The 24,945-nt window shown below is 38.3% G+C and overlaps 1 long non-coding RNA gene across 1 annotated transcript in view; it reads left to right on the top strand.

The window, feature by feature from the left end:
* LOC136376535 (uncharacterized) overlaps positions 1-23,732 on the top strand; it is a 39,258-nt gene extending 15,526 nt beyond the window's left edge. The window contains exons 2-3 of the long non-coding RNA XR_010746193.1: positions 21,090-21,209; positions 21,378-23,732. This is a non-coding gene — a long non-coding RNA (uncharacterized lncRNA). The remainder of the gene's footprint in view (positions 1-21,089; positions 21,210-21,377) is intronic.
* Positions 23,733-24,945: the final 1,213 nt, after the last annotated feature.

Here is a 24,945-nt window from a genome sequence, read left to right as displayed (position 1 = left end):
AATTGTTCTGATGCTGCATCTTTTGGCTTAGGGATCCCCTATCACCTTTTAAAATTCCTGGACAGTATGGAAGCACACGCTGAGCCTTTTGGCAGAACCTGTCTTACCTGAAGGGTAAGTAGGTCACTGCCTAGTAAAGGACTGATTTGAAAGCCATTGAAATTGCTCTTCCTAATGCCTGCCTGCAATTCTACCAGTAGATTTATTCTTTTGAATAAATCCTGTACTAAAATGCAGAGTAGCCTGGGGAGAGGAGAGAGGTGAGAGAAATTAATCCATCACTCGTCTAGTTAAGGTTTAATTTTTTTGGAGCTAGTCTGGATTCCAGGCAGGGTGAAGGAGACTTTCTAGGCTAGTGTAGCAGGACTGAGTGGCAAGGGTGGCTCACCAGGGAACATGACAGAGTAGTCAGGAGACAATTCTCTCAGCTTCCTTCTGCACTTGCCTTTCAATCCTCTTTCCAAATTTATGTCTGACCCCAGAGGAAAGGAGGCTTCTCTTCATCTGTGCAAGGTTCACCTTTTTACTTGTACTCTCCATCACCTGGTTTTACCTGAGACCTTTCTCCATCACTCATTATCTTGTTCTCCTAGGTATCCATTTATGTCCTTTTCATTGATCCCTTCTCTTCAGCTTACAAATGAGCACAGCTGTTTCCTTTCTTAAAGCAAAAAATAAAATTAAAACATCCAACTCTCCAACAAGAAAGTAAAACACTCTTTCTTACAAATTTTAATGATTTATATCCTAGTTATTGTCATATTTACCTCATAGATTAGTTTTCTTGAAAGAGTCTTTAAGACTGAGACTCTTTTATTAAAATTTTTTTTATTTTTCCAAAGTGAGAAGCAGGAGGCAGACAGACGGACTCCCGCATGTGCCCAACAGGGATTCACCCAGCAAGCCCACTGGGGGGAGATGCTCTGCCCAACTGGGGTGTTGCTCTGTTGCAACCAGAGCCATTCTAGTGCCTGAAGAGGAGGCCATGGAGCCATCCTCAGCACCGGGGCCAACTTTGCTCCAATGGAGCATTAGCTGTGGGAGGAGATGAGAAAGACAGAGAGGAAGGAAAGGGGGATGGGTGGAGAAACAGATGGGTGCTTTTTCTGTGTGCCCTGGCTGGGAATCGAACCTAGGACTTCCACACACCAGGCTGATGCTCTACCACTGAGCCAACTGGCCAGGGCAGAATGAGACTCTTTACCTTGCAAATTGCCAAACATGATAGACTAATATTTAAACAAATAAGAATTTTACTTTCACATAACAAATAATCCAGAATTAGACCTTTGCTGGTATTGGACAATGATGTTATTAAGAATCATTTTACTATTTTGTTATCCTCAGTATGACAGCTTTTTATCTGTAGTTTTCCCTTATGATGCCAATGAAGAGGCTGCAGCATCAGGCATCGCTACTGAACGCAGAAGGAAGCAAGGATATGGCTTGTGCTCTTCACCCCATCACCCCCTCCCCACCCCAAATTATTGTTATCTGGAGAAAAAATACCCTTCCTAGAAGACCCACAGTAGATTTCCCTTTAGACTTTATTGCTCATAAGTGGTGATGCTTATATACAATAGAGTGAGTGTTTGGTGTTATAGTTTATAGTGTGGAGACAGGTAAAGGAAAAGGGTTAAGAATCATTTCAGTGTGGCCAGTCATTTCAGATGTGTTTACCACAGCATCTTTTACTACCTCATCTCTAAGTCACTTCTCACCCACTGAAATACATACATCTTCAGCTCCCACTACTCTGTGACCTGGTAGGGTCATCAGTATTCTTCCAAAGATGCAGTAGTCTCCCCTTAACCATGGATTCATTATTTATGTTTAGGTTACCTGTGGTCAACCATGGTCCAAATATATTAAATAGGTAATTCTGAAATAAACAATAATAAGTTTTAAATTTTGCACGATTATGAGTAGCATGATGAAATCTCACACAGTTCCACTCCCACCCACCCAGGATGTGAATCATCCCTCTATTCAGTACATTCACGCTGTGTGCACTACTCACTTGTTATGCAGTAGATGTCTCAATTATCAAATCCATTGTCATAATGTTACAGTGCTTGTGTTCAACTAACCCTCATTTTACTTAATAGCCCCAAAGTGCAAGAATAGTGATGCTGGCAAAATTCAGTTATGCCAAAGAGAAGCTGTAAAATGCTCCTCTAGGTGAAGAGGTGAAAGTTCATTACTATTAGTGGTGACAGGCATCCACTGGAGGTCTTGAAACTACTCCCTTTGGAACAGGTGTGTGTGAAGTTTAGTATATATCCAACTTTCATTCTTTAAACTCTCTGTGGTGTTTCCACTGTTGGTGACCCCTTTCTGAGCTCTCTCACGTTTTGCATCCTACATTTCTGATTGTTCCTTCTCTATGTTTCTGTGTTTTCTCTTCCTCTACTCACCAGTTAAATATTGGTTCCTGGGGTTTTTTTTTTCTCTTGTCTCTTTTTTCTTCTTTCAAAACAATATACTCAATCTATCTCAAATATGTCTAAGGCTTCCACCTGCACATTAATGATGCTTAAAACTATATATTTGAGCTCAAATTTCTCTCTTGTAGTCCAGATCTACATATTCAACTGTCTATCTGGATTCTTAAACCCAATATTCCCAAAACAAATTTATTACGCTCCTTAGAAAACACTCCTCTACTTATGTTTCAACATATCCAGAGTCCTCCATTATTCCCACCATCATCTATAGAAAACAAGAAAACTGGGAGTAGTTTGGATATTTAATTCTTCCTCCTACCTTATGTTAGATTGAAGTTTAAGCAGTATGTAATCTACTGACTAAATATTTTTATATCCATTTCTTACTTTCCATCCTCACTTCTGCCTTAGTTTAGTTTTTTTACAAATTTTCACCTGCATTATACTTATTATCATTTCTTTCTAGTCTTACTATTGACATTCAGTATTACACATTTCCACTAATATATTTTGCCAAACATGACTTTAATCAAGTTGCTGTCTATATCACATTTACCCCCATGACCACATTTGTCCTATAAAGAGAAACCATGGAGATTTCTAGCAGGCAGATGCTCTCTTTTCTAATATGTTTTTCAATGCCTTCATAAGGGGGTGTCTGCTTTATTATCTTGTAGAATGTGTTTGGGGGTGAGTGTGAAGCTTGCACATAATAAGCCCAGTTGAACATTCCTATCTCCTTAAGCCTTTGGACTCCCTCCTACACGTCATGCTAGGCAGCTGAAGCTCATTAAGTGTTAAATCGTTGCTGACTGAATAACCCCCACTTCATCCTAAGACTGAATTGAGTGGCCTGTTCTTTGATTCTCTGTGTGTCTCCCTAGCACAGAATTAATAAAACCACATAATGATGGCTGATTTTCTTCCTATCTCTATACTTACGATTTGCAAAAATGATCTTGCTCTTTTTTGTAGCCTTTGTACCTCATGCAGTAAGTACATGTATAGAATACAAAGATAAATATAAAAAAAGAAACATTTCACATTATTATTATTTTCAAAGAAAATTTTTAAAATTTTTGATATAAATGTTAATGTTTACTTATGGAAAATCAAGCCTTAAGAAAGAATAATGAATTATTTACCATTTAACCAATGGTGAATTTGCCCTGCTACTCTGAGATACAGTTTTTATCATGTCAAAAGTATTTTTAAAAATAGATATTATAAATCTCTTTTGGGACCAAATGGTAGTTTATCTTCTGAAGGAGCTGGTGTAAAATTTTATTTTGATTAAATAATTATTTTGATAATAGAATATAGGAGGCTAAAATAAATGTTTTCTTTAACTACACAAATCCAAAACATTCTTCACATGAGTCTTTTTAATTGCATTTAAAAATTGGTATCATAGGGATGCTATATTTATAGAACATTAGGAGAGAAAGAAAATTAGGGCATAATTCAGACAATTGAATGTGTACTTTCTGAAGCTGGTATCCTGAACCTCTTACATAATTCTCTCCAGTGTGTGGGATTTTCAAGTGTATTAAGGACCTGTTGAAGAAAAGATAATGTATCATTTCCAGAAACTGCCAAGTTTGTAGTTATTATTAATTTAACTATATATAAAGAAGTGACAAATGAACTATAGACCAGCCCATCAGTCCCAGTGAAGTCGCTAGGTCAATCAACACATGAAGTGTTTAGTGTCTTGAGAAAGATCATGAGGATTTCTCTGGAAGTGTGTGAAATGGTATGGTGTTTAAGAACGTGCAGAGGACAGTTGCAAAAGGTGTTCTATTCTTCTTTTAAGAAAAATTTCCATGTGTGGTGAAAAATCTGGTGATTTAAATGGTAGTGACAGAAGTGGAGAGGCATAAAACAAGTTAGGAAAGTTCCTATCTATAATTCACTTTAGTATCTCTCCCAGAATTCCAAATGTTTTGTAAAGTATTTTTGGTAATTATTTAGAAGAATGTGAATAGCACTGGTTGTTTTTCAGCACCGAAGAGAAGCAAATGATAATAAGACTGTTTTAAATATTATCTGACATGGCAAAAAGCTAGTTGCTGAAAATAATCTCTGCCTTAGTGCTTTTCAGTAAATAATTTGTAGAAGGAGAGCAACCCGAGCCCAATTTCCATTTATTTCATAAGTGATGGCTTAATAAGAGAGGACTTCCAGCTTCGCAATCTCCTGTGCTGTTTCTTCTGTAGTCTTAGCCAGATGCTGATTGCAAACAGCCTTCAGATTTGGGGATATTTTTCTTTGTGGCCATTTTTTTTTAAAGAAATATAATTGGGTGAACAAATTCTCACTGACCAAACTCAGTAAGGGTAAGAAAAAAAATAAAACGTAATATCTTTGCTTCGTCCCTTCCCCATCCTCACTCATGCCAACAAAAATAAACTGTCTTCACAATAAACAAGCAACAATAATGAGGACGGCTTTAGATTAAATTCAGGTTCCTTTCTCTGTTGCTCCTGCTTTGGGAGTTGTTTCTCCCCCTATATTCTTTTCTAATTTCTGCTGGCATTCAAGATGTCTCTTTCTCTCTGCCTCCAGGCTTCTCTGCTCCCTGAGTCTTTCTTTGTGCTTTTTCAAGTCTCTATTATTTCCCAGGCTTCTTTTCCCCACCTTTAATCCTGGAGGACCATTATAGCTGCTCAGATGTTTCAGTTTGGAAAATTCATCTTTGCTGGGGAAGGAGGCCCTTTTGCATTTTACCTTCCTAATTTGAGAGCTGAAAGAAAGAAGCTAGAGAAAAGTGATAAGCAGGATTCACATTCACAACAGCTGATGTTTATTAAATCTCATTCTGAGTCGGCTACTATTCTATGGGCTTTGTATGTGACAGCTCATTTGACCCCCACAGCAATCCTACATGGTTTAATCATAGTATTTTCCTAATGTACAGATGGGGACGTTGTGCATTAGGAGATCTTAGGTAAATTGCCCAAGTCTAGGATGTCTTAGAGTTATGATTGTACTGGCTATTCTAACCGTCTTAAGTATTTACTGTTCACTGCAAATAAGAACAGATCACCAGATGGAAAACTTCCGTGATCTGACATCATGTTGACACCATACGAAGAAACACATGTGCATCTGGAAGTAATGTAGAATTTTACTACGTACTGCAGTCTGATTGGCTTTGCTGGGTTAAATGAGTACAATTTGTACTTGGAACTGGATTCTCTTTTTCTGGTCCCTTGGCATGATAGTTCTGGGTAGTCTGTCTGCTTTTATCTGGCCACGGAGAATGGGGGATGAAAGGTCACTGCCTGTGGGGTCAGTGTGCTCTCGGGACTTTCCCTGGCTCCCAGTGACAGCAGCCGGAGACCACTTCCCCGTCTCTGACCACCACTGCCTCTATCACCTTGTCGCATCGGATAAATACATTCACTGCTCTACTTTTTCAGAATACTAGGTCATGAAGAATGGAGTATTTCACCTTTGAACATAAGCACATAGTATTTACCCTTTTTTAGTGAGAGTAACCCCAAAGAGAGTAGAGTACCTCTACATTTTGCTTTGAATTTGGGTATCTGTTTGGGCTTATTTCACCAGCTGTTTTTTGTTTGTTTGTTTTTTAATCCAGAGTTGTGAGTAAAATGGAATTGTGTTTTTCAAAGAAACAAAACAATTTATTAGGAAGCATCTAAGTTCCCCATTCAGCATTCCCCAGGTGCTTTCCTGAAAAAGCACTGGGGAACAACTGGGGGGGTCGGTGGCTACGGCTGTGGGGGCTGCAAGGACCCCAGTCCCTGTCCCGCACTCTCATCAGTCACTTGCTCAACTGCCCCAGGGTAGGTTAATGCTGCACCCAGAGTCGGTTATTATCTCTGCTCTTTAGACAATAATTACTCCAGAACAAATTTAAGAATACCTGGGAGTTCAGGCCTTTTCTGATGTTTATAGCTTCAGCAGAAGAAAATCTAAGAAAAAATTGGTAAATTTGATCTGAACCTAAGGGAAGGAGAAAAGCTTGTATTTCTAATTAAATTGCTGAGTTGGTTTCCAATCAATACACACCTGAAGAGATTTGAAACAAAAGAGAATTAATATTTGCTTTGGTCTTGCTAGCTCTTTTTTTCTTTCTTTTTTTTTCTTTTTTTTTTTTTTGAGAGTTTAAAACAAAGGAGAGCTTCTCATTCAGATGAAACATAGTGTCCGGGGCAATAATGAATTTGCCAGCAATCAGAAATATCTTGCCTATTGACTTGGTAGATGCAAAATTATATCTTTTGTATAACAATCCTTTATCACTCCCTGACACTGAACACAGTGAGTTATATTCTGTATATATAGCCACAGGAAAGATCACAAATTCAGATGAGGAAGCAGGCTGCCCTCCTGGGCTCAAAAAAGCTGAGAGATTAATTCCATAGAAAGTTCATCTGAAAACCAGTAGTGTTCAGAAAACTCTTTATAAGAAGACATAGAAAAATATTTTCAGAAAATATCCAACAATGTATAAAAGAAACTCTTGGGAATGAAGTGTTCTCTCTATAATTTTATTTCCTACCATTTTCTCTATGGCCATTTTTGGGCATCTTGGGAGTCAAGATCCTGAGACGTAGTTTCACTTACTCTTGAAAGTCTGAATGCGACCTAGTGCTTCAAGTTCAGATGAGGAGAAAGGTCTCTGTAAAGCAAGTTTTCAAATGGAGACCTATCAATTCACCCAGAAAAGAACAGGAACTCAGTTCTATCATAGAAATAAGCCCACTGAAAATGAGCTTAAAATGGGGGCTACCTTTATTTTTCTCATTTTATATTATTTTAAGAATAAGTTGCAAGTTCAGAAGGGATTGGAGACTGTCTGACGTCCCATTGAGAGTGCTTTGAATGCACAGATTTTCTTTGTTGTTGGTGACTACTCTTGATCTAGAATTTACTTATTGTTTTTATTTATATATTGTGAAAATTTCAAACACACAAGAGAAAATAGAATAGTATAATAAACTCCTATGAACCTGTCACTTGGCTCTGCGTTTTGCCAGTGAAATTGGATCTTGCCTTTGTCTGTCTTGTTGTCTACTGGTTTAGGAAATCTAGAAATTCTCTGGAATCTCCCTTCCCATAAAACAGCTCTAAAAAAAGGTGAAGGCATCACCATTGATTGGTTTCTTGCAGCTTTTAATGCATGTCATCTTCTGTGTTATTTTCAGGTATTCCACCTTTTAATCTAACTTTTTTATTATTGTTGACACAGTTATTTTGTTTCATGCCCGTTTAGAGTTTATACATGCAATGGGAGCAGTCTGGTATGTCCTCTGGGCTGCAGCCACATGAAATGGGGCATGAGACGGGTGCAAGCTCCTTTCAGAGACACCAGTGACCTGGATTAAGGCAGAGGAGAATTCAAGGATGGTGCCTACAGGCCCCTGTCTTTGGAGTAGTTATTTCAGTAAGCCTCTAGATGTGTGTTAAACCGGGTATCTGAGGCTTTAAGATATGCAAAGTTCTCTTTCACAGAAAGACTAGGCCAGGGTTCCCCAAACTACAGCCCACTGGCCACTTGCGGCCCCCTGAGGCCATTTTTCCAGCCCCCGCCGTACTTCCAGAAGGGGCACCTCTTTCATTGGTGGTCAGTGAGAGGAGCACAGGATGCGCAAAGCGCAACGTCGCTCACGTACAGTACTACTTCTGGTGACGCAGGACGCATACATCACGGCTTTGGAAGCGCGTCATATCATTTGTTACGGCTAGCAGTGACAAATATGGAATCGGACATTGACCATCTCATTAGCCAAAAGCAGGCCCATAGTTCCCATTGAAATACTGGACAGTTTGTTGATTTAAATTTACTTGTTCTTTATTTTAAATATTGTATTTGTTCCTGTTTTGTTTTTTTACTTTAAGATAAGATATGTGCAGTGTACATAGGGATTTGTTCATAGTTGTTTTTTTTTAATAGTCCGGCCCTCCAACAGTCTGAGGGACAGTGAACTGGCCCCCTGTGTAAAAATATTGGGGACCCCTGGACTAGGCACTTTTCAACTGGCTGCTTCTGCATTGGACCCTGGAGCATATCCAGGCGAGTCAGCAGGAGGTCTTAAGGAAGTATTTCTCAGCTCTCAGTTTGCTATAGCCTTGTGGGTCTCCTGGATCCAAGACCCACTGGCTTTCAAAGCTAGATGTTGTGGGGACTTGTTTCCCTAGCAGGTGTAAAAGTTGGGGTGCTTGGTGCAGGGTTGAAACCCTTTGCTCCTCAGACAGAAGCTCTGAGTTTTAAGTTCCCTCCTGATTATGGGTTGTCACACCTCTGATGGGGTTTATGGCAGGATTGTGTCTCAACCTCTCTTACCTGTTTCGGTGTGGGTTTTTTCCTTGTTCGCGCATGTGTCGGAGTCACTCCGCTAGTTTTTGGGTTTCTTTCAGAGAAACAAGTTCTATGTGTAGTTATAGATTTTGTATGTCCATGGAAGGAGCTGATTTCAGGATCTTTCTATGTCATCATCTTGAACTGGAACTCTCAAGTTTTCCTTTGCATCTAGTTCTCACTTAGAGGTTACTTGTTGCAGTAGAAGAAGCCGTTCCAGATGTCAATTTTCTCTTTCTGTCCATATACATTCTTCTTCTTTCTTTCTTCCCATAGGAATATGACGTTTACCCAGTGGCTTTATTTAACTTTAGCCTTTGATATAATGGCAAGTAGTTACACCCTCACCCTACTGTTACTATCACAAGTACATTACAGAAGGGAAAATGGCAAAAGAGCTGAAAAACAAACTGAAGAAATAGAATTGGTGTAAGAATTCTTTGCTTTGTAGTGAGTATGGATTACCTCTACTTTGAGACAAGACCAGCTTTTGGACATCAATAATATAAACAATGCCTCTTTCAGAGAGGATTTGCCCATTTTCGCAATGTTGCTTATAGGCACAAAAATGAGAAACAAATAGAAAGAGCATAGACTCACCCCAGACAGGAAAGACTATGTCCCAGTTCTTCCTTTTACAGGTGTGGCAGGATGCGGGGCTCTGCTCTTTTGACCACATTAACTGTTCTCACAAGAGGGGTAATACTAATTTCTCTGCCTTTTTCTTAAATTTCCCTTTCTCCACCCTACCCTCTCTTCAAGTATGGTTGGGTTTTTTAATACTGTTGCCTCAGGAATATGTTACAAATGACAAACAATAGAAGCAAGAAAAAGTTGTTCCCTTGCAAACTCCATTTATTGTAAAAAATGTGAGGATACAGGATGAATGAATTTCCTGGCTTAAATTCAAGGGCCAGCACTGCAATAGAAGTGGTGTTGAACTCATGACACAGTAACAGGATGCAGCAAAGACCCTGGAAGAAGTGGTGTAGATGAGAAGAAAGATGTGTCTTACTTAGTTCAGGCTGTTGTAACACAATACTATAGACTGGGTAGCTTATAAATAATAGACATTTATTTCTCACAGTTCTGGATCTAAAATTTTAAGGTAAAAAATCCAGCATGGTTGGATTCTGGTGAGAACCCTCTTCTGGGTCGCAAATGATCATTTTTTTTGTATCTTCACATGGTGAAGAGAGTAATTGTAGTCTTTTCTTATAAGGGCACTAATTCACAGTTCTGACCTAATCACCTTTCAAAGCCATATGAAAGGTGAAGAGATAAAAATATTCAGTGCATAAAAAGAAGAGAAATGAAAGAGGACATTAGATATTTGATGAGAAGGACTTTATAATGTTGCAAAAATTATGCAAGGGGATCTTTTCATCGTTCTCTAGACCCAAGTAAATTCCTGGTTCTATTATGATGAATTTATATACTTTTTCCTTTTTTCTTTCTTTGCAGAAATTACTATCCATAGTGACAAAATAATATAGAACATATCTGTCAACACTTTGATCTGGAGTCCTAGTCAATGTCCCCATTCTGCATTCTCCTATAGATACTTTATTCATATGCTGATTTTGAGCTTTTGCTCACTGTAGCTGACAGTTATGTTTCTTTTTTGAGTTCTAGAAAGAACAGAGACAAGTCATTCAAGACATATTTCTGTGGAATTTTATTAAACTTTCCTCAAAAACATAATAAATACTATTGATAAAAATATAAACAAAAAAGAACACATATGACACAAAAATGATCCTAATTCATACATTCAAAGAAACTCATGTTAATTAACTATTATTAAAATCTTAAAACCCAGTGATTAAAAAGTAATAATTTATTCATGCTCCTGGTTTTATAGGCTAATTGGGCAGTGCTTCAGACCTAGACTGGGCTTCGCTGATCTCAGTGGGGCTCATTTTTGCAACTGTCATTAGTTGATGGGGCAGCTGGGACTCACTGGGGTAACCTGGGGGCTGCCTTGACTCTGGCTGGTTGAGTGTGGCCTCAGCTTAGATGACTTGTCTCTGTTTCACATGGTCTTTTGTTCTCAGTGGGCTAACCCAGGTTTATTGCTCTCCTGGCAGAAGTAGCAGTCTAAGAGGGAAGGGAGAAATGTTCAAGGACTCCTGGGGCCTAGGCTTGTAATGGGCACATTGTCAATTCTACTACATCTTGTAGGTCAGAGCACACACCAAAGAGGAAAATAATAAACTCTACTTCTTAGGGGTAGATACTCCAGACAGGTGAAATATTGACGCTTTTTTACAATCAATCTGCTACAACTTCTTTTAATTAATTTATATAGGTATAGATATTTATATGTAGATACAGATGTACTTTAAAATGTAAATAATAAAGTTCTAAAAATCTGTATACATGAAATGTATATATTTGTGTTTTATATATAATCATGTAAATAATTCAAATAATTACAACTATTCCTTACTTTATTAAATGATAATATTTGAAAATATTATTCTAGTGGTGCAAAATATCTGTGTGGATAATCTATATTTTAAATAACAGATGTGTCACATTTATTTCTTTCAGTTTATTGAAGTAGTCACTTTTTAAATTTTATATTATAGTAAAAAATGGTCAGCAATAAATTCTTTCCAAAATAGAATTAAATCATTTTGTAACAGTGAAAAGAACTAAATACAATGATCAAAAATAATTTTAGGAAAATAGAAAATATTTAATAAAGAATTCATGAGTTATCTTAAACAATAATAAAACTATAATTAGGACCTGTGATTCTGAGAAAGCATGAGAAATGAAGTAAAAATGTGCTCTTTTCCCTGCCTTGCATTGGAAAGAGCTCTACACGATATCTTTGGCACATACTCTAGGCCCTAGTAATTCTACTATAAAGTACAAAACCCAGAGAAACTCTCACTTATAATGCCATACGGATATAAGAAGTGACATAATGGCATTATTTGTAACAATAACAAAGCTGCAAACTTTCAAAATGTTCATCAAAGAATGAATAAATATATTGTGATATATTTATAAAATAAAATACTCTTAAGCAGTGAAAACTAGTGAACTACAACTGTAGTTCAGAACAAGGTTCTGAAGCCAGATTGCCTTGGTTCCTATGTTGTTCCAGCTTTTAAAACTTGCGTGACTATGACCAAGGTTCCTAGCCAATTTGTACCATATTTACCTCATCCCAAAGGTGGCAATACAATCTATTTTATTGGGTTTTTTTTTTTTGTGTGTGTGTGTGTGTGTTTTGTGGGCAACAAATGTAAATACAGGATATGACAAAAGTAGGTTTACAGTTGTGAGAATATGTAACAGAGTTTATTCTTGTATTATTATGTATTAATTATTGTACTATTTGCCATATGAACAACTGTAAACATGCTTTTGCCTCACCCTGTACAAATGAATCACTTATGGTAGTACTTGACATATAGCTCTCAAATACTACCTGTCACTTTAGAAAAGATTTTTGTTTGTTTTTTATTTTTGTTTTGTTGGATATTAAAGAAATACATTTGCTCTCTGCAAATCAAATCTTTTTCAGGTTGAGTTATTTTTATCCATTTTACTTTGGGTGTGATGCTTCCATCTTGGGCCTTTATAGTGACTCTTCCTTCTGCTTGGAACGAGCTTCTCCTTTATCCACTTAGTTCTTCATATCTCTCCTCAGACTTCACCTTCTCAGTGAAGCCTACACTGACCAGGCTATTTATAATTGCAACCTTCATCTCCACCCCTGGTAATTCTGATTTATCTTACACTGCTCAATCTCCATCTCCCATCTCATTTTCTAACATACTGTATATGCAGTTTGTTATTAACCTTATTGTTTGCTGCCTGCCACTCCTCAATAGAAAGCAAGTTCCTCATGGGCTAGGGTTTCTGTTTATTTTGTTCAGTTATGAATATGGTACATTTAGAGCTCTGCCTGGCATATAGTAGACACTTGAGTATTTTGTTGAATGAAAGAATGAGTAGGTTTGAATCTTCACCTAATATCTTATTGATTACAACCTTTGGAGATTCATTTAACCTTTTTGAGCCTGTTTCCCCATCGATATTTTGGAGATAATAGTACCTTCCTTTGAGGTTTGTTGTATGATTCAATGGGACATCTATGAAAGTACTCTGTACAATTCTGACATATATATTGGAATGAAAGAAACCTTGCTGTTCCCTTCCTTCCCTATCTCCTTTCTACTCCATTATCATCATCCTCTGTTTCCATAAAAATTATTAAGTTGCTCACTAAATATTTAATAAATTTTTGAATAACACAGGTTATAGAGCAATTAAAATCTCCAGAATGGCATGGATTAAGCGTTATAAACGTTTAGAGAAGGGCATACTGCGAAAGGATGGAAGACAGGAAAGGTCTCAAAGGAAGAAGGAAACGAGAGTGGAGAGTCGAGTTTGGAGAGCCTGAGTTCAGGCTTTGACATTGTGGTGGCCAGTCGGATGCCTTGCCAGTCCTCTGCTTCTCTCCACTTGGTCACACATAGAAAAATTGGGGATGATATCTTCTTAAGTTTGAATCAAGGAGTAAGTGAGGTGATTTTTTGTAAAAGCATCTGTTTCATGCTGTCACATAGTAGAACTTGAAAAAAATTACTTGGATCTGAGGGAACATTTCATCTTTACCGAGATAAAGGGAATTTCAGCATTTAGAGATGGTGGGAATAGAGAAAGATATTACAGATTCGATGAAGTGCAAGGCATAGATGGGTGAACATTTTGGAATCATCAACGTAACCCTTATAAGCATCTATAAGAATTTATGAGAATAAAAACATCAATTTTAGCTAGAATATGAGAGGTCTTTATCTCCATGTAAATATTTGAAGCTATTTGGTGGTCAATGACAAACGTGAAGATTATTTTGACCACCAAATTAATAAAATGTAAACTATTTTTTAGTGAGATTGATTACTATGACAGCAAGTATGCAGAGTCCATTGGAAGAGAAGAGTTTCCAGGCAGTGAGACCAATTCCTACTGGGTGCCTGGCGCTTAGCCAATATTTACTGAATTAATTGAATATTAAAGAATATATTTGGATTTGTTAGATGCCCTATTCACCATTCTAATTAGTGTCTAGTGACATTATGCACATAATAATGCTTTGCTTACTCTTTCAATTTCTGATGCTTGTAACAGGAATGAAGAAAATGGACTTAATCCAGTGACTGAGGATTGACATACTGTCTCCTCTTTGCCCATTTAAAATGCAGAGATTGAAAGTCAAATTTAAAAGATAGAAAAGATTGCATTAAGTTATTAAATAAAATGTCCCTTGAGGCTAACGGTATGATGGGATATAAATAGCCATTTGTCAGCAATACAGGATTAACCACCTTAAACCTTTTTTTTTTTCCCCTCCTAACAAAATGATAGCTCTTGCAAAACTGAGCAGGCTTCTTGTTTGAAGTGATCTTTTGTTGACACTTGTGTGCCCTAGTGGAACTGTCATCCCAATTTGTGAGTGGGCGCTCAGCCAATTTGCAAATGGGCATGAGCACAGGCAGCCAGTCTTTGTGGCTGACGTGCATTGATTATTCAGGATGTCAGGCTAGTAAAGTTGAAATGGCCGTCTGTCCTCAGCTTCTGTGCTGGCCACTGAAGGGATGGGCTGTCATGAATCCAGCTTTCAGCTCAATTAATTCCCAAAAATAAGAATTAGCTTTTGCTCTGAATTGCAGCAAATTAATATGCCTAGGAAATCAGAATAGGTATTCCTCAAAAGAAAAAAGCAGAATCTCTTTATGACTATCTGTACAAAATGAAAAACAGACTTTATAATACCAATGGAAAAAAACCTTCATTTACCACTCTGTTTTGTTTGTTTGTTTGTTTTCAGAGACAGAGAGAGAGTCAGAGAGAAGGATAGATAGGGACAGACAGACAGGAATGGAGAGAGATGAGAAGCATCAATCATTAGTTTTTCGTTGAGACACCTTAGTTGTTCATTGATTGCTTTCTCATATGTGCCTTCACCATGGGGCTACTGCAGACCGAGTAACCCCTTGCTCTAGCCAGAGACCTTGGGTCCAAACTGATGAGCTTTGCTCAAGCCAGATGAGCCCGCGCTCAAGCTGGCAACCTTGGAGTCTCGAACCTGGGTCCTCCACATCCCAGTCTAACGCTCTATCCACTGCGCCACTGCCTGGTCAGGTGACCACTCTGGTTTTGTTTTTTAACTTTCTCTTCCCCTAGAATGGGTATGGTTCTAAGAAATGATAACATTTTACTCATATTTTCCAAGAGAGCAATGAAGTCTAGGGTACTGCCATTTTGAAGCCTACTGACTTTTTTTTTTCATTAAAAGAATTAATTTAAAGGCATAGATCTCTAAACCCTGGTTGTCAGTACATTAGTCCAGTGTTCTAGAACTGGCAGCTTCTGGAGTGACTTTCTACATATTGTCTCATCAAGTTCTTTCTGGAAAGCTAATAGATGAATCTTATTTACGCATTCCAGAATGAATGGTGGTGGTCTCTGGAGTCCGATGTATTGAGCTGACTCCATTAAACAGCTGAAGGGCAGAGCCTCTCCCTTCTTCACAGACATGTTCCTAGTCATTAGCACAAAGCCTATACCAGGTGCTCACTAAATATTATTTATTTATTTTATTATTATTATTAAGTATGAGGTGGGGAGATAGAGAGACACATGTACCTTGACTGGGACCCACCCAGCAAGCCCTCTATGTGGTGATGCTCTGTACATTTGGGGCCATTGATCATTGCTCAGCAACAGAGCTATTTTAGCACCTGAGGCAAGGTCATGGTGCCATTCTCTGGGCCTGGGGTCAACATGCTTGAATGAGCCATGGCTGTGGGAAGGGGGAAAAGAGGTAGAGAATGAAAGGGGAAGAGGAGGGGTGGAGAAGCAGATGGTCACTTCTCCTATGTGCTCTGACTGGGAATCGAACCCAGGACTTCCACAGATGGGCTAACGCTCTACCAGTAAATCAACGAGCCAGGGCCACTAAATATTTTTTAAATCAATGAGTGCAACTCATGATGCAGGATCTGTTTAGAGGGGTTCTGGGGACATAGCAAAAGGGAAGGGGAAGAGAAATGCAACTCATTGAACTCAAAATACACTGGGCAAGTGCTAGGTTCTTTACTATATATGTGTGGGTATTCCTTTTAACTTACCCATATTTTAATTAACAGCTTAGATGTCACTGTCTTCATTCAGCAAACTTTTCTGATCATTCAGGTCTGGGTTACTTGTCCCTCCTATATGTCCCCACTTTTCTATCACAGTGTATTGTAATTGCTCGTTTATGGGCTATACCTCTGTCTTTCTTGCTCACCATTGAGCCCTAGGGCCTGTGATATTGCCTACTCCTTTGGTCTTTTCAGTAAGTTGTTTAATTTCATCTTTACCATGTTTTCAACATGGAAGCATTAAAAATCATGTGAAGAAAGTTAGGTTCAGATAGGTTAAATGACTTACTAGAAGCAAGGAGCTTAAAAATAGCAGAACCTGAATTAAATCCAGATCCAGTCCCTAAGTCTATTTTTTTTTCTTCTATATAATGCTGCTTTGCTACTTTATGATACTGATGATTTGGTGTCGAGAACCTTTGAAAAGTTCATGCAATGAGAAAAATATTACTTACTAGAGATCTGTTCAGGGAAGCCCACAGATCAGCCACCTGAGATAGAGAAGCTTCTAGCCTTACGGTGACCATTTCTAATGCAGGAATGTTGAGCCTGCCTTGCAACTTCATCTCCAATGCTTTATGTTTGTTTTCAATATTTCATTTATAAAAGTAAACTTGGTGCCTGGACATCTGGGTATATAGGCAAACAATAAGATATCATACATTTCAATTTCAGCATAAGCCAGAGGGACTCTCTATCAAATCAGGCAAAAGCCTGACTGGAAAGAAGGGATAAAATTTTATCAGGAGAATATATTAAAAACAGATGGAATTAGGAATAGGTACAAGTACAAATCATACATACAGTACCTCTGCTGCCCCTAACTATATTGTGAAAGCGTAGACTACATATTCCTAAAGCCAATCTAAGGACAAAAATAAAAGTAGACAAACATCCTCAAGGTAACTTTAAATTAGTCAGTTAGGTCTTTTTTTACTGCTCCCTGTTGCATAGTCAGGGTCTTGGGAGGCAGAAACAAAAGTTTCAGAATTTATTTATTAGCCTAATAGAAAAAGAAAGAGAAATAGCAAGAGAGAAATAGAACACCCTCAAACTAATATTACTCAGAGCTCTGTCTAGGATCGTGGGAGAAAAGGCAAAGAAAAGTTTCAATTTAGGTATCCCGCATATATGCCATGACCATTCTCCAAGAGCCTTCAAAGATGCTTCAACCTGCTCCATTGTTTTTTAATCATCTTGGAATGAGTATGGCTGAAAACAAATTCTGTATTTTTAATCTTTGTCTTGATAATGCACAGGCTAAGGGATCCAGAATGAAGAGAATTTTTTTTTCTTTCATATAAAGCACCTTTTTAAAAACCTCTACCTTGTATAATCTTATGGTTGAGAAAATATATTAAAGATTATTTAGCCCCCACCCTTTACTTCAGACATCAGAGCTTTAAACATGGGACAGCATTAGATAATGCTTCCCATTATGCCCCACTGCCCTTGACCCTTAGAAAGCATTCCAGATTTAACACCATGACCAAGGCTGTGGTGTTGGTTTCATGGCAGAGATGCCACCTTTTACCAGACTGGTAGTTCTTCCCAGAGGTCAAGTTCCATCAGAGGTGAGACAACTCTCAGCTTCCGTTGGGCTATGTCTCCACTTTGAGGCTTTTTTGGCCTCTTTGGCCAAATTGGGATGGTGCTGTTAGGGTAATACTATGCATTTCCATTCCCCAACTTAAAATACGAACTATCTACTTTTTATCTACAATAATTATTGGGGTGTAGTAGGAACAGGCACATATAAGCACAATAGGAAAACAGAACAATATAATAATGAACAGTTTTAGTACGTTTATGTAAAGGAGAAGGCATGGGGAAACTATCTGGATGGGGGACATAGAACTCTCTGTACTATTTTTTCAATTTTTTGTAAATCTAAAACTGTTCTAAAAAGTAAAGTATCTTTTATAACCAAACAAGGAAATGCCACAGTCTGCATTTTTTTTTCTGCCTGCATTTTCCCTGGTCCTTTATATTTTTATTCTAGGGCCAAAGCGGCTTAGCTAACTGAAATCCCAAACAGATGCCCACAGGTAGAAAAAACCTGTTAGTTCACTTGTAGACTAAATAGAAATCTCAATCTCTTATGCTCAGAGGTACCTTTAGGTAATACTCCGCAGAAAAGAGAAGGAAAGAGACTAACAACAAAAAATGGTTGGGTCTTGTTTGAGTAACATGGCCTCTGAATATTTCTACCTTAAATCTTGTCGGAAGTATGGACTCCCTGAAGCCAGCATTTATAGTGACTCTTCTACTCTCCGCAGTTACAAAGGAGGATGGATTTTATGTGCAATTGTGGAGAAGAAAAATTGTATTTATACAGAGGTCACACTTTGTTATTATGATGAGTACCAAAAATGAATAAAATTCATTTCTATCCTAACAAAATAAACTAACAACCCTCCCAAAACCCCACAAAAATACTGCCACAGAGAACAGTGAGTGTTTTTTAGAAGGGGAGTGATAAAAAAAATCATTATTGTGTTATTTTATGTTCAGAAAATGAATACATTAATGCTGAATGTTATGGAGCAAGACACAGCAGCTTCAGCCATTTCTCTTGAGGAAATCATAAAAGGGACGCAAAATAAATATTATGTGTAACTGACATGTAGTCACCCCAATCGTGAGTCCGCGGATTATATGCATCAGAGAGTTGTTTCATTTTATTATTTACCAATATATTATTCAGAAATATTATGAGCTCAAATTCAGAAATATACTTCTAAAAGAAATCCGCAATGAGAGCAAGAACTCATAGCATATTAAATTTATAAGACATGGAGAAGTTAATAAATCGTTTTTTATTAAGGCTAGATTCTCCTCTTTCTTTGACACAGTGATGTATGCATGCAACCAAATATCATAACCCTAATATTTTGGTGCATGTGAATGAAAGTAAAAATATTCAGCTGTTAATAAAAATTATTTCCTAAGGCATATATTCATGTGGAGGATTAGTTTAGCCTGAGCTCTATTTTTTAAAAAAACAAAACAAAAAAACAGGAAAAGGCAAGGTCTTTGCTGCTCAAGTCACCTTCCCCCATGTCCCTACTTTGCCTCCCTCAGCTGGAAAACTACCTTAATTCTCTATTTGGGGTGATGAGACCTGCTGATCCTGTGACTAAATGAAAAACTGTAAAGGTTCTTATTTACTCTTGTACAGAGTCAGCCATTTTAAACCCATTTGTATTCAGAGTGTTGCTCTCAGTCAGACGCGGCTGCGGTGCAAGAGCTGTGCCTCTGACGCGAAACCCGACACCGGTCCTGCAGGCGGCCCTGGCGGCTCCGGTACCTTCATAGCCCCCATAGCGCGCGCGGCGCGGCCAGGACGCCTCCGCACCCGCACCGGTCTCCCGGAACGTGTGAGCAACGGAGAACACAAAACGGGGCATTCTGGCTACACTAACAAACGCAGAAATGGATGTCATGAATGGCATATGGGAAATGAAAAACAACTGAAATTAGCTTTGGCTAATTATGTAATGACCGTGGGTGAATCGCCTCCTCTTCTCAAAAACTCTATTTTCTCTCTTATGTTTTTAAGAAAGGCGTTTGAATTCAGGTTCCCTATGTGGCAGTAGTGATTTCACACATATAATCTAAGTTTTTACCGTATAAATCTAGTTTTCCAAGAGAGTTTATGTATATGTGTTTGCATAAGATCTCATAAAACTACTGAGAGTTCCAAAAGTGAATGCAGATATGATATATCTATTCTCCAGAAGAAAAACTATTCTCGTTATTTCTAGTGCAAAGACATATGCCTTTTAATAGATTATAGACTGTAGATTATATTTCTCTTAGGGAAAGACATTAGGGGTCAAAATACCACTTCCTGCCTCATTGTCCTGCACGTGGAATCTCTGAAAAAGGCAGCATGGGTGGTGCTTAGGAGACAAACCCTTAAAGCACACCTTCTGCTGTCCCAACAGTGCCACCCATTACCTGTGTGGCTTGGGCAGGCCACACAATCTCCCTGTGCTTGGGTTTCCTCTCCTGAAAAATAGACTACCTCATAGGACTGCTGAAAGTTAAATGAGTTTCTTTGAGTAACTTGCTCCCAACAGTGTCTGGCCCATAGTAAGGACTGTTTAAGCGATGGTGGATATTACTTCTTGGAACAGAATAATGGGCTCATTCACCTCAACCTCTACTTTCAAATGACAGATCTCACTGTCACCATTCCACCAGCTAAGGGGAAAACATCAAACCAGTTTATCTTAGATTCTTGGGGACATGCAGATGTGGGTATCTGATCCTTACGTTCAAAGAAATTGGAATCTGATGGAAAATATGATTCCCAGATAACATGACAAGAGTATATCCTCTCAAACCAGATGAATATTTAAATAGGAACCAGAGTCTCATAAATCACCCGAAGCCAACAGACCAGAGCTTTAAAAATGTGAAAGCCAAAGCAGAAAATTACCTAACTGTGAATGAATATTAGCATCTGCATGACTTGTTTTTAGATCTTCCTTACTTAGCAATAACCCTTCTTCATTCTGCTATAGAAAACACTGTTTCCCTTAATAGGCGTTAAACCAACACTAATTCCTGTGGTTTCCTGATCAATAGCAAAACGGATGCATGTGTATACTTTTTTTCATGTTGGTTAAAACTCTGTGGACTGCAAGCTGTTTTCCCTCTGATGCTGTTTTTATATTCAGGTCTTCTAGGTATCATAAGAAACAAAATTAAGAGTAATATATGTTCATTTTTAAAATAAGCCAAACTAAGCTATAAAATTTTAGATGCCTTTGAGTGTACCTCAAAGAATGTGACATCAGCAGTTACATAATTTTATTGCTGATGTTAAGGCTGTGACAAACTCTCAGCTACAGTTTGCTCTGGATGTCGGAAAATGAACCTTATGAATTTTAATGCCTTTTACTTTTGACATTGATTTATGTTTTGTACAGCTGTACTTTTCTATGCACTGATATAAATAAACAGCATCCTTAATAGAACATTTGCAGCATGCCTTGTTCCAAAGTGTTACTTTTTTAACATCAGCTGGAGGTTGTTTAAGTAATAATATTCAAAGTATGTATACTAATCACAACAATTTGAAGTGATATAAAGATGTCTATAAATGTTTGTGTGTTTGTTTTACAGATTCAAGCTTTTAGGTATGAAAACAGTGTTCAAATAAAGCTGTTAGAGCTGCACTCAAACACTGCCAAAAACAAAGATGACATGATGATAATCTAATAGACTAAGAGCCAGCATCTGACGGTGAGTCATTTAGATAGGAGGTGTTTGTGTTTATTCAAGGGCAAAGTTTGGCCTCCAAACTGGGGGAACAGAGGGCATAGAAAAGGAGATTTTCCTGTACCCTTTCTGTTTATGATTTGTGCATCATTGGATGACACCTTAATTCATTTTACTTTATTCACCTAACAGACTTTTGGAATCCAGTTCTATGGAAATTGTGATGTACTCAGAGAGCACGGACTTCCTCCATTTCTTTGTGGGACCAGCGTGACTGCTACTAAATGTAGGAAGGATTCTCATAAACCAATTTTTCAAGGTGCTTATACCCTATTTTCTCTCATTAGTGTGAGATAAGCTCAAAGGAAAGGGAAGGTCTTCATCATGAAGAGGATTGGATATACATATTGCCTCACACTCTTATTTTGGGCTCTCAGTAACCAAAGAATGTTTATAAAAATAAAAGTGTCTATGTGAAGATCAGGAACAATTCGTATGAACTGTTTATATATTTAACAGGTATGATTTTTACTCCACAACATGGAGGCCAAAGAAATACCACATTTGTTTATATTGCGAGTCAGTTAGTCTGCTGTAAGTCCCCACACACTTGGCCGCAAATGGAAGTCTGATCATCTTTAGGGGAAATTCTTCACTCTTGAGAGGTAGTGAAGAATTGGATGGTCTTCTGAATCCCAGAACATTTTGGGAAAAATGTTGAGTATTTAGTGGGCACCAGTCACTACAAATATACCTGTTATCCAGTCTTCATGATTCATGCAGTGTAAACTCTTCCAATGAAATAGAACATATGTTATATGCAATTGAATTCTGTATCCCAAAATTATCTTCTTAAAGGTTAGTTTTCTGTAAATGGTTAAGCATTGTGTACATGCTCATAAAATCTTTCCTGCTGTTTCTTAATAGCAACAACCCAAGGAACTTGACAGGTTCACTGCTAGCCCATATGGCCATTAGAGGAAAAGATATTGTGCCCTGAGACACTCTAGCAACCTCTGCTAGGAAACTGTCTCCGGTGTGAATGGTGACCCCTGGTTGTAAACAGCACAGCTGTGTATAGCAGCTCAATAGAGGTTAGAGATGTCTTCGTACTTTGGTTTTGGTTTTTTGCTCAGTATAGTAATAACTGTACTAGATGTGAGGAACTTTGGAGCTGAAGGGGACTTTATGATCATTTGACCATAAGGAAAACTGAGGCCTAATAAGTAAAATACGTAGTAAAATACACTTGGTCACAGAAATGGAATTAAGACATACATTTTCTCACTTCTTCTCTGCCTCATTTTCCATTTTGACAAATTCTAAAAATCAAGTCTTGGCTTGAAAAAAAATAAAAAAACAGAACAAAAAATATCTGCATATGAATATGAAAGAGCTAACTTTTCAGCTAATAAAAGATTAACCCCATTAAAAATTATGCTAGTTAAAATGCAGCTACCTTCCAAAAGCAAATGTACACAGAATATATTTTATTTAGCAGAATGCTCCTCTGTACGTAATGTTGTGATGACAGGGTATGTGTCATATATAATATACTAAAAGCTATGGCATTGCAAGGACTTCCCCCCAAAGAGGTATTAAATAGCGAATATAAATTAGTAGTAACCACTTGTTAGGGCTGGGAGGAGGGTTTCCAGATGACCTGAACTACATATTTTAAAAGTCAACCTTCAGTATCTTGGGACTGCATTTTCACTGTCATTGTCTCTCACCAGCTTAGCTGAGCCAGTCCACCTTCTCCCTTAGCTTTTGCTCTCTTGGTTTTCCACTGAGTCATTTGTGAAACCAAAGCAGACTCAATATCACAGTACTTTTGAAGGGGCCTAATGATTCTGATGGAATCAGCAACACAATTAACAAGAAACAAATATACAGCTTTCAGTGTGAACATCCTGTGTTATCCTTTACGTAGGTTTGCTTTTGATGAAAAATAGTGAAGACTCTCTGAGTTTAGGGACTTAATAGCTTCTATTTTCAATAGAGGGTGATTCTTCCAAGGGCAGAACAAATTACATAGATTTATTACATTTTTACTCAGTGCATCTACACTTTACCTCATGTGTTACAAAGTAGAGTATTTTATTCTCCATTAAAGTCTTTAATTTTAAAGGGGGGATAAATGGTGAAGGAAGGAGACTTGATTTGGGAGTGGTGAATGCATAATACAATATACAGATGACGTATTCTAAAATTGAACACCTGAAACCTATATAATTTTATTAATTTATGTCACCCCAAGAAATTCAATTTAAAAAAATGAAAGCTAAAAAAAAAAGCGTATTATCAATTTCTTATGACCTCAAACTATAGTTTGAGTTTCTCTAAGCATAGTTTACAATGGACATAGCACAGCTATAACCAGAGGCAGGTTTAACAGTGGGTGCACTGGGTGCATGCCCTAGGCCCCTATTTCTGAAGAGCCCTGCAAAACCCCAACTTTATACTTTTTTCTAATATTAAGGGCTCAATATTTTTGTTTGAGTCTGGGGCCTCAACTGACCTTAATCTGCCTCTGGCTGTACTAATGTCTCCCAGTCATTTTAGAGGGTCTCTAAAAGGGACCCAGAAGGCAGTCACTGAGCAGTCTATCAGGTGTGGTCCCCACAGCTGGCTGCTGCCCCGCTCTCGCCTGCTGTGTGGCGCTGGCTGGTGCTGGTCCCTGGCTGCAGAGATATATCAGTGGGGATCAAATAAACAAATACTTAAATAAATAAAATCTTTACTTTTTTTTTCTGGAATGACCATATATATATATATATTTTTTTTTTTTTGTATTTTTTCCTGAAGCTGGAAACGGGGAGAGACAGTCAGACAGACTCCCGCAAGCGTCCGACCAGGATCCACCCGGCACGCCCACCAGGGGGCGACGCTCTACCCATCTGTTGCGACCAGAGCCACTCCAGCGCCTGGGGCAGAGGTCGAGGAGCCATCCCCAGCGCCCGGGCCATCTTTGCTCCAGTGGAGCCTCGGCTGTGGGAGGGGAAGAGAGAGACAGAGAGGAAGGAGAGGGGGAGGGGTGGAGAAGCAGATGGGCGCTTCTCCTGTGTGCCCTGGCCGGGAATCGAACTCGGGACTTCTGCACGCCAGGCCGACGCTCTACCACTGAGCCAACCAGCCAGGGCAACCACCATATTTTTTAAAGAGTCATTTGGGCTATGGAGATGGTGTTTTAAGGAGATTTTACATTTTTGATTAGTTTTGAGAGTTTCTGTGTCTAGCATCTGGAAAATAAGGACAAACAAGTGCATTCTCCTCTTTCAAATCAATCTCCTTTTTTCTTCTGTCTTCCAATCAGGTCACAGAAAAAGGAAAAATTAGGTATTTTCTAAACAGGAACATTTATAGTATCTAACTAAAAAAATAAACATGCACCACATGACAGGGATACATTCTGAAAAACACATTAGTAGGCTATTCTGTAGTTGTGTGAACATCATAAAGTTCACGTGCACAAAGTTAGGTGGTAAAGCCTACTACCTACCTAGGCTAGATGCTATAGCCCATGGAGCCTAGGCTACAAACCTGTGCAGCAGTACTGAATACTGTCAGCAATTGTGGCACAATGGTATTTGTGTATCTAAACATAGAAAAGGTACAATAAAAATGCTATATAAAGGGAAACAATAACACAGCAGTAGATGGCACTTGTTATGAGTGGAGCTTGTAGGACTGGAAGTTTCTCTGGCTGAGTCAGTGAGTGATTAGTGAGTGAATGTGAGGGCCCAGGACATCACTGTTC

This window comes from Saccopteryx leptura, chromosome 6 (genome assembly GCF_036850995.1).
Source record: "Saccopteryx leptura isolate mSacLep1 chromosome 6, mSacLep1_pri_phased_curated, whole genome shotgun sequence".
NCBI lineage: Eukaryota > Metazoa > Chordata > Mammalia > Chiroptera > Emballonuridae > Saccopteryx > Saccopteryx leptura.
This window is presented reverse-complemented; position numbering and strand designations above follow the sequence as displayed.